Consider the following 9,626-nt stretch of genomic DNA (forward strand, 5'->3'; position numbering starts at 1 on the left):
TTTATCTTTAGTTAATTTTTATTATCAATAAAAAAAAGAATTAATGATATAGAGAGAGCAGCTCCAGGATTCAAGGAGGCTTTTTACAGAAGAGGAGACCAGCAGGCGTCTTCAGGTTCATATAGTTGGTGTAGTACCGTTAAAGGTCTGAAGTGTTGGAGACCAGGTTAGCTGAAAAAAGAAAATCAAAAAATGTTTTAAAAGTTTTCTCATCTGGACACCAGAATTACTTAAGATTATCAAGGCAATTAATGAAAAATGTGTTTAAAGTAATTTTTGTATTAACAAACAAACCTGATAAAAAGTCTGAGGACTGAGGAACGAGAGGGAAGGATTTGAGGAGGCTTTTCTCAGTAGAGGAGACCAGGTGTGTTCAGGCTCAGGATGGACGTTATCAAGGGTTTGAGACCCAGTTAGCTGACAGAAAAGTAAATCAAAGAATGTTTTAAAATTTTTGTCATCATGACACCAGAAATAGTTACTGTTTTGTCAAGACAAGTCATGAGAGAGATACATATATATATATATATATATATATATATATATATATATCAAGTATTCTTAGTATTAAAAAGTCACACACCTCATTTAGTAGACTAGACTGAGGGCTGTAAGGAGGATCCAGGAAACATCGGTCGATTGAGGAAGGAGAGGAAGGTCTTTGTGTGGGCTTCTTAGAGTGGAAGAGAATGTATGTACACTTGGACATTGGGCTAGACAATGTTCAAGGGGCCGTGAGCAGGTTCTTGCAAACTGTTAGTAGACTGAGGCTGTAAGGAGGATCCAGTTCCAGGAAACATCAGTCGATTGAGGAAGGACAGGAAGGTCTTTGTGTGGGCTTCTCACAGTGGAAGAGAATGTACATACACTTGGACATTGGACTAGACGGTGTTTAAGGGGCCGTGAGCAGGTTCTTGCAAACTGTTAGTAGATTGAGGAGTGGGAGGCAGGACTTTGTGCAGGCTGAATTTGACTGTTGATGTTGTCCGGCAGTAAGTAGAACAATTGATCTCTGTGGTGATGAAATGCTGGAGCACTCAGGAGAGGCTTTTCCCCGTGTCGTGCAGAGATCACTACAAGGTACCTTGCAACCACCCCCATGAAGTAACTATGATTTTTAGCCAATGGCCCAAACCCTGTAGCAAATGTTGTCTTACAGAGGTTTTGAGGCAGAAATGTGGTCTGTTCTTCACTAGACCACATGTGTGTGAGAGAGAGAAGTGTAATAATTAAACATTCCCCATTCAAATGTGTTTAGCCGCCCGCTAAACACACTGTGACAACCACCTGATCCATCCTAAAAAATTTAAACGGGCAGCAACAAGACCCTAAGTTTAGCTGCACAGACCAATTAGGGTCTTTCTGTTTGTTTGCAGAAGTGCTATTTGTTGGCACCTGGACTTTGCTTGGTGTTGTTGGTGTCGCCAATATTGTCTCGACACTAAGAATGGAAGTATTATTTAAGATCACAGTTTTAGGGGGGGCAGAAGAAACAGAAAGTTCATTAGAGGACAATGAGCGGGCGTCTCTCTCAGTCCCAGGTTTCAATAACCATGTTCCACTCAAAGGCAGAGCACACCAGACCCTCCAAGGCTGTTCTGGATTTTATCCATACTCTTGCTCCTGCATTCCTGTTAAATAAGGTTTCGTGCTATTATGCAAGAGCAGCAAACAGTGTTAAACACTGTTAAACACTGTGTCGCACACTGGGCCTGCTCCCAGTGGCAACCAGGCTAAGTACTTGTGGCTGTGCCTGCCTTAGGTTGTCCCGAGGTTCTGCAGGGGGGGATCTTACCCGTCATAGGCGAACAGTCTTCCATATTAGCCTGTTTTTTAACTTATTTTTCTGTTATCTCTTTATTAAATTTGTCAATTTGTGTCCTGTGTTTCTGTGCTGTACAAAAACACAAGTAAATGTTCTCACACACTGTGCCTGCTCACAGTGGCGTTGAGGTCAGGTACTCGTGGCTGTGCCTCAGGTTGTCCCGGGGTTCGGCAGGGGGGATCTAACCGTCATTGGCGAACCAGTCTTCCATACCAGCCTGTTTTTGAATTTGTTTTTGTTTGATTAGTAAATTCTAATCCATGTTTCGGTTTAATGTCAAACTGTGTCCTGTGTTTCTGCGTTGTACAAAAACACAAGTCAGTGTTCTCGCACACCGTGCCTGCTCACAGTGGCGGTGAGGTCAGGTACTCGTGGCTGTGCCTGCCTTAGGTTGTCCCGAGGTTCTGCAGGGGGGATCTTACCCGTCATAGGCGAACCAGTCTTCCATACCTGCCTTTTATTTAAATTTATTGAATTTATTTATTAACATTTGAATTAATTTTTCATGCCTCCTGTCAAACTGTGTCCTGTGTTTCTGCACTATACAAAAACACAAGTCAGTGTTCTTGCACACCGTGCCTGCTCACAGTAGCGTCAAGGTCAAGTACTCGTGGCTGTGTGTGCCTCAGGTTGTCTCAAGGTCCTGCAGGGGGATCTTGCCATCACAGGCCAGAACCAGTCATCTGTGCTTGACCCTTTCTTATTAGAGGCATGACTTTTACTTATTTTGTCTAATCAGTCCAGCTTTCAGGAGAATCTGAATGTGCATCACCCAATGAATGCAGAATCAAAACTTATGGGACTGAGAGAGACGCCCGCTCATTGTCCTCTAATGAACATTCAGTGTCTTCTGCCCCCCCAAAACTATGATCTTAAATTATAGTTCCATTCTTAGTGGCCAGACATGAGACTGGACCTAATAGGAGGAGTCTTCATATATTTTTCTGACAGCCAGTAGATTTGACATTGAGGTATTTGCTCTGTGGTGCTATGCTCTGACACACATTTGGATCGAGCTCTAAAACCTGAACTTCAGCCACACTTTAACAGTGTTGAACTGCATGTTGGATTCAGGCCTGGACTGGTAAAAATAATGAACCAACTGAAATGTCAGTGACATGCAGATTCTCCAACAGGGCTAGGACTTGTTCCAGATGTCCTAGTGAGTAATACTGTCTTTACATGTATTTTTAAGACTTCACACTTCTGTGGAGATTCTCAGTCATCCAGGTCATGGTCAACGTTATTCTATTTACTTTAAATCTATTTTCTGAAGCAGACACATCTAGGATGTTATAAACTTTCTGGTGGTTGCTTTTTTGTTTTTTGTTTTTTTTTACTTAGGAGAGAGTGGGGTGATTTGTGCCATAGGGTGAGTTGTGCCACCCCCTGTTTCTAGGGAACCATAGAAGAAATTGATCATGTGATCAATTTTTTTTGAAGACTGAGCCATTTCACTCATCCTACTAAGAGGAGAACCTTATTGCATGGGAGGTAAACACATTTAAGCTCAAAAAACTGTTTTTTGCCTTTCAAAGTCAAATTTTTATGATCATGTTTTGTTGATTATCGTGTTTGAACAGTTATAGACAAGTTTGAAAACATTTCACATGTTTTAGTGCTTTGGTAAGCTACACTATGAGTCTATGCAGCTAGCATGATGTTAGCTCACAACTGCTCACAACAAAAGAAAGTGGTTGTCTCCAGTAGCTCAGAAGATAGTGACATTTCCATTCCACTTAACGACACCACTTACTATGAGATTTCAGATGTCCAGAATGATGATGATGATGGTGACAAGGATCTGTCTGCTGGGGACTTTGTCATTGTGAACTTTGCAGGCAAAACCAAATCCTACAACTACATTGGATTGGTTGAGAAGGTAGATGGTGCCGACATCAATGCAAAGTTTCTAAGGCGAAGTAGTAAGAAGTCTTTGGATGGAAAACCCATCGTCACTTTCAAAGAAAATGATGAAGGAGTCATCATTAGTATGGGGTCCGGGGCTCTTTGCTGGGGGCTATCCGGTCTCTGTACAAACGGAGCAGGTGCTCGGTTCGCATTGCTGGTAGTGAGTCAGACCTGTTCCCACTACACGTTGGACTCCGGCAGGGTTGCCCTTTGTCACCGGTTCTGTTAATTACTTTTATGGACAGAATTTCTAGGCGCAGCCAGGGGCCGGAGGGAGTCCAGTTCGGGGACCACAGGATTTCATCTCTGCTTTTTGCAGATGATGTTGTAGTGTTGGCTCCATCGAGCCAGGATCTCCAGCGTGCGCTGGGGCGGTTTGCAACCGAGTGTGAAGCGGCTGGGATGAGAATCAGCACCTCCAAGTCCGAGGCCATGGTACTCAACCGGAAAAAGGTGGTTTGCCATCTCCAGGCCAGGGGAGAGATCCTGCCTCAAGTGGAGGAGTTTAAGTATCTCGGGGTCTTGTTCACGAGTGAGGGAAGGACGGAACGTGAGATTGACAGACGGATCAGGGCATCGGCAGCAGTAATGCGGTCGGTGTACCGGTCCGTTGTGGTGAAGAAGGAGCTGAGCCGGAAGGCGAAGCTCTCGATTTACCGGTCAATCTACGTTCCTACTCTCACCTATGGTCATGAGCTCTGGGTCATGACCGAAAGAACGGGATCGCGGATACAAGCGGCTGAAATGAGCTTCCTCCGCAGGGTGGCCGGGCGCTCCCTTAGAGACAGGGTGAGGAGCTCGGTCACCCGGGAGGAGCTCGGAGTAGAGCCGCAGCTCCTCCAAATCGAGAGGAGTCAGTTGAGGTGGCTCGGGCATCTGTTTCGGATGCCTCCTGGGCGCCTTCCTGGGGAGGTGTTCCGGGCATGTCCCACCGGGAGGAGGCCCCGGGGAAGACCCAGGACACGCTGGAGGGACTATGTCTCCCGGCTGGCCTGGGAACGCCTCGGTGTCCCCCCGGAAGAGCTGGAGGAAGTGTCCAGGGAGAAGGAAGTCTGGGTATCCCTGATTCGGCTACTGCCCCCGCGACCCGGCCCCGGATAAGCGGTAGAAGATGGATGGAAAGCTATATTTCTTAAATACTATTGTTATGACCCTAGGGGTCATTGTGTGTGTGGTTGTGTGTTATTGGCCCTCCCCATTACGTGTGTATGTGTGTGGGTGTGACGGAGGATGGAGTGGGCGTGGACGTAGGAAGCCCGTGGATTGGACTTCCGGGATTGGTCCAACACTTCCGGAAGGACTATAAGAAGCCCACGGACTGCTGCTCAGGAGAGCTATTCTCCCACCTTTGCCATTCCCAACTACTTTGCTAGAGATTTCGACTTCGAGTTAGTTAGTTAGATATTAGGTTTTGTTTCGTTTTGTAGGTAGTGTTAATGATAGGATTTTCGTTATTTAGATTAGAAATATTTAGACACTTAGGTTACGTTTGTGTTTTGTTTTCTCCTATTTGTGTCATGATCCGCAGTCGGGACTTCCGGTTGTTTTACTTTGGAGGATCATGACGGGAACTGGGGTTTGTTGTTTTCGTTCTCTTTTCTGTTCCTCTGATTATTGAGTGCTTTCACCTGCGCCTCGTTTGTTTCGCGGGGGTTCTTATACACCTGGTGGTGCCATAGGCAGTTGCCAGGTTGTCTGTTGTTCAACCTCCCCGCCACTCACGGCACGTAACTTTTCAGCACACGTCGGAGGATACTTTGTGCTTCCCAGTCGTCGGAGGATCGACTGTGATTTTCATTTCGCCGCCATTCACCTCACAGAGACGAAAGGAGACCAGGGAAGTACCCTTTGTTGCGCCCTTGTGTTCTCCTGTTACGTTTACACTGACTGGTAGTTAGTTTCCACTGAGCAGGGGCTCAGTGCCTTTTCGTCCTGACTGGAGTTGCGCTTATGTGACATGTGTAGTGAACAACGGAGATCCCATTCGCAGCAATAATTGTGAAGCAAGGCTTTTGATCTGCATGTAACTGGATGTTGTTCACTCATGTCTGACCTACCTCTACATGGACACCTACTGGTCATTGTATGTAAACTGTCTGTGTGAAATAAAGCCCTTTCCCTTTCAGTCCTTTGTTTTCATTTGTGGATGAAGTCTCCTCCGTAACACAACCGTGACAATTTGTTTTAGGAGTTTCCAGGCTAGCGACCTGTGATTTTGTGTTATTTCTTTTGATTAGCTATTATAGGGCTGTTTAGCGTTTTTGTTATTTGATCTTTTGTTTGTTTGAGACCATAGGGCTATATTTAGCGTTTGTGTTTGTTTTCCATTATTCATATAGTATCATAGGGCTCACGGAGCGTTTTTGTTTGAGTAGGGCTAAATTCGCTTTTGTTTGTTTTGAACCTTCTGTATTGTATTCTGTGTTTAAACAGAATAAATATTCGTGTTAATTGTAATTCGATTATTCGTTCGTGTTTGTTGAGAGTGGAAGAGGTTTGGAGGAAAACTCCTCAATCGTGTTACGCTCCGGCAACCCCTAGGCTGGGGCGTAACACTATATTTCAGGTCAAAAGTGATTGTTCCCAGAGATGCACCACATCCTGAAATTTAAGTTCATTTTGTAGTTGGAGACCTTACTATCATGGCCTCACTTTAAAGTCACTTTAAGTAAAAACTGGCACAACTCACCCCACTCTCCCCTATATTATTTGCTTCTCTCAGTTTAAATTTTTTTTTTTAACTTTTTTTTAAAACCTTTTTTTAAAAATTAGGCAATTGTCACACGATTGTGTGATCAATTAATATTCAGCCATGTACTGCACACACAGTTTTTTTGGGGGGGGGTTGCGAGGTACCTTCTTTTTCCTCTTTTTCTGTTTCTTTTTGCTTCTTAGCACTTTGTGATCTGCAGGTCTTTCCATTGAGGTGTTGCAGTTGATGTTTATTTTCTCTAGTTTCTCCATCACCTTCCTCATTTCACGATGATGCTTCAACAGTTCCTTGTAGTTGTAGTCAGGGGGCCCAAGTTCAACTGAAAGTAAAAGAAGGGGTCATTCTGTAGTGCAGTTGTGCACCAGCGACAAAGAGTCAACAGACACCATTTGTATTATTAAGTAACATGAAAGCATGTCCTGTCACTTCCTCTCAGCATTAAAGTACACAGAAACCACATACTGAGGATAGCATAATACAGAGCATAATTAAGGTGAATTCATTTTCTATATTAATAGCAGGGACCAAATAATCTAAGATCTCAGACTTTGTAATATGCAGTTCAAAGTGTGTGAGTAGGAGACAATGCACATGTCTATGAAACTGTATGTGAGAAATTGTAAGTTGATTGTCTTACATAAGCTGATGTAGCTCCTCATTTTACGATGGTACTCCAGGTCCTTTTCAAGCCTGTTTCTTTTAAAGCGGAGCCACAAGGCATAAATATGTGTCCACAGAGTGACATTAGTGTGTGTTCTCCCTGTTCTCTCTGGGACCGCCTTTTTTCTTCTGACCATGTCCTCCCTATACTTCTCCGGTCCTTGTTTCTCCTTTTTCTTCCTCTTCTGCATTGCTTTCTCCTCCATGTTTTGTTGTTTTTTGGCTGCCTTTTTTATTTTTTCTCTCTCTTTCCTCAACCTTTTCTCTCTCTCTCTTTGTTCCTTCTCTCTCATCTTCATTTCTTTTTGATCCTCTTTTGCACTTTTCCTCTCCTCCTTCTCTAATCTTTGTTTCTCCTTTTTCTCCCTCTTCTGCAATGCTTTCTCCTCCTTCTCTAATCTTTGTTTCTCCTTTTTCTCCCTCTTCTGCAATGCTTTCTCCTCCTTCTCTAATCTTTGTTTCTCCTTTTTCTCCCTCTTCTGCATTGCTTTCTCCTCCTTCTCTAATCTTTGTTTCTCCTTTTTCTCCCTCTTCTGCAATGCTTTCTCCTCCTTCTCTAATCTTTGTTTCTCCTTTTTCTCCCTCTTCTGCAATGCTTTCTCCTCCTTCTCTAATCTTTGTTTCTCCTTTTTCTCCCTCTTCTGCATTGCTTTCTCCTCCTTTTGTTGTTCTTTCACCTCCTCTGGTGTTTTCATCTCTCTCCTCTCCTCCTTTTGTTGTTCTTTCACCTCCTCTGGTGTTTTCATCTCTCTCCTCTCCTCCTTTTGTTGTTCTTTCACCTCCTCTGGTGTTTTCATCTCTCTCCTCTCCTCTTTTTGTTGTTCTTTCACCTCCTCTGCTGTTTTCATCTCTCTCCTCTCCCTTCTCTCTCCTTCTTTCACCTTTTCTGTCCTATGGCTGGTCACAGGTGGAAAGGGTGACCCCTTCCCAGGGGGTGGGTGGGGCGAGGTCTTTCTTTAGTCGAAGGTCTCTCACTCCTTCCTTCCGACTTTTTGCACGTGAAAAACTCAGGTACAGGTCGTGTGTTGTAAAATCCGATAATTTCTTTCTTGATGCGCTCGTGTAAAACTCTCTCTAATAGAACTGCACAAAGAAAAACACACAGGGATTATTTCACTTAGAATCATTGTTTGTTTTTTTTAAGCAGGACACAGTTTTTGACATTTCACCTTCATTAAACCTTCTAACTCAGTCAGCTGTAAATTCAGACCATTTTCCACACTGTCCTCACTTAAAGTTAATGAAGACAACTGCTGGTAAAATGATAAAACATGATTAAAAATCATTCAGTTTTCTCTTTGGCATATTTTTTAAAGACTCAAGATAAGCCTGTATTAGGAACGACAAAATATGAAAATGTCATTCGGTAAAACAAAAATTGTCATATGGTAAAACAGTTTGTCCAAAAGACATGTAGTTATCCCAAATGACATAGAGCATTTTATTGAATTATTTATTCTTCATTTATTTTATTATCATCTAGTTTTTAAAATGTCTATAGAGTCTGTATAACTAACCACAATAGATTTTGCTGTTTTAATATATTTCTATGTATTTAAAATATATGTTTTACATTTTAACAGATGCCACTTTGCAACAAGGAAAGGGCTGCACGTTTCTGTGCAAAGATAAGGGCAGATCCTGCTGCTAGAGAGGAGAAACTAGAAAAGAGAAGGGACATTTACCATTGAGACAGTCCTCACCACATTAGCCATCTCAACACTCCTCACAGCAGTCACCTGTTCAGCCATCCTCACCTTTGGCGTGACCGATCACTTCCTCAACATCTAATAAGGCTCCAAGCCTTGATTTGCAAGATTTAAATTTTATATCTAAATCAATACAATACAATTTTATCAACACTTTTTTGAGGTTTGACCGAATGACACCCAAATCTGTGACACATGGTACCACACTTGGAAAAGGTGAAATTAACTTAAATTGAGGAGAAAATTTGAAACTTTCCTCCAACTTCATTGGTCTTCAGGGGTCTTCTGAGTGAAGTCATCACATGTCACTGAACTAAACCCATGAGATTATAGCTCAAAATGGCCTCTTATCTTTGTTTGGCCAAATGACATTTAAGAAAATAGATCTTCGCGGAACAATGTTCGTTAGATACTAAAAATGCTTTTAAAAGGTCTATCATGCAAAAACTTTTACAGGCTTATCTTGAGTCTTTAAAAAATATGCCAAAGAGAAAACTGAATGATTTTTAATGTTTTATCATTTGACCAGCAGTTGTCTTCATTAACTTTGAGGACTGTTTTACTTAAGAACTGAATCTAAAATGCTAAAACTTAAAAGTATTATCATTTTGTTTGTAAGATGGAGGACATTATAAAATTGTTAGAAAATGTTAGAACGTGAATGAAAGGCTGATGTTTTTGTATCTTTGGTGTTGTTCAGAATTACATTCATTCAATATCAGATTTATGTATATTTCTGTTATCACTAGATTTATGTAGTGCATGTTGCAATTGCACTGTGTCATTTGGTAAAACAAAATGTGTCGTA

At 42.4% G+C, this 9,626-nt stretch overlaps 1 long non-coding RNA gene across 1 annotated transcript; it reads right to left on the minus strand.

Moving 5' to 3' along the window:
- Positions 1–499, minus strand: LOC113139204 (uncharacterized). Its single transcript, XR_003296531.1, has 2 exons — positions 295–499; positions 1–171 (listed from the first exon to the last, which is right to left on the minus strand). It is a non-coding gene; the product is annotated as an uncharacterized LOC113139204 (long non-coding RNA).
- Positions 500–9,626: the final 9,127 nt, after the last annotated feature.

The sequence above is a fragment of the Mastacembelus armatus genome, chromosome 9, assembly GCF_900324485.2.
Source record: "Mastacembelus armatus chromosome 9, fMasArm1.2, whole genome shotgun sequence".
In the NCBI taxonomy this organism is placed as follows: domain Eukaryota; kingdom Metazoa; phylum Chordata; class Actinopteri; order Synbranchiformes; family Mastacembelidae; genus Mastacembelus; species Mastacembelus armatus.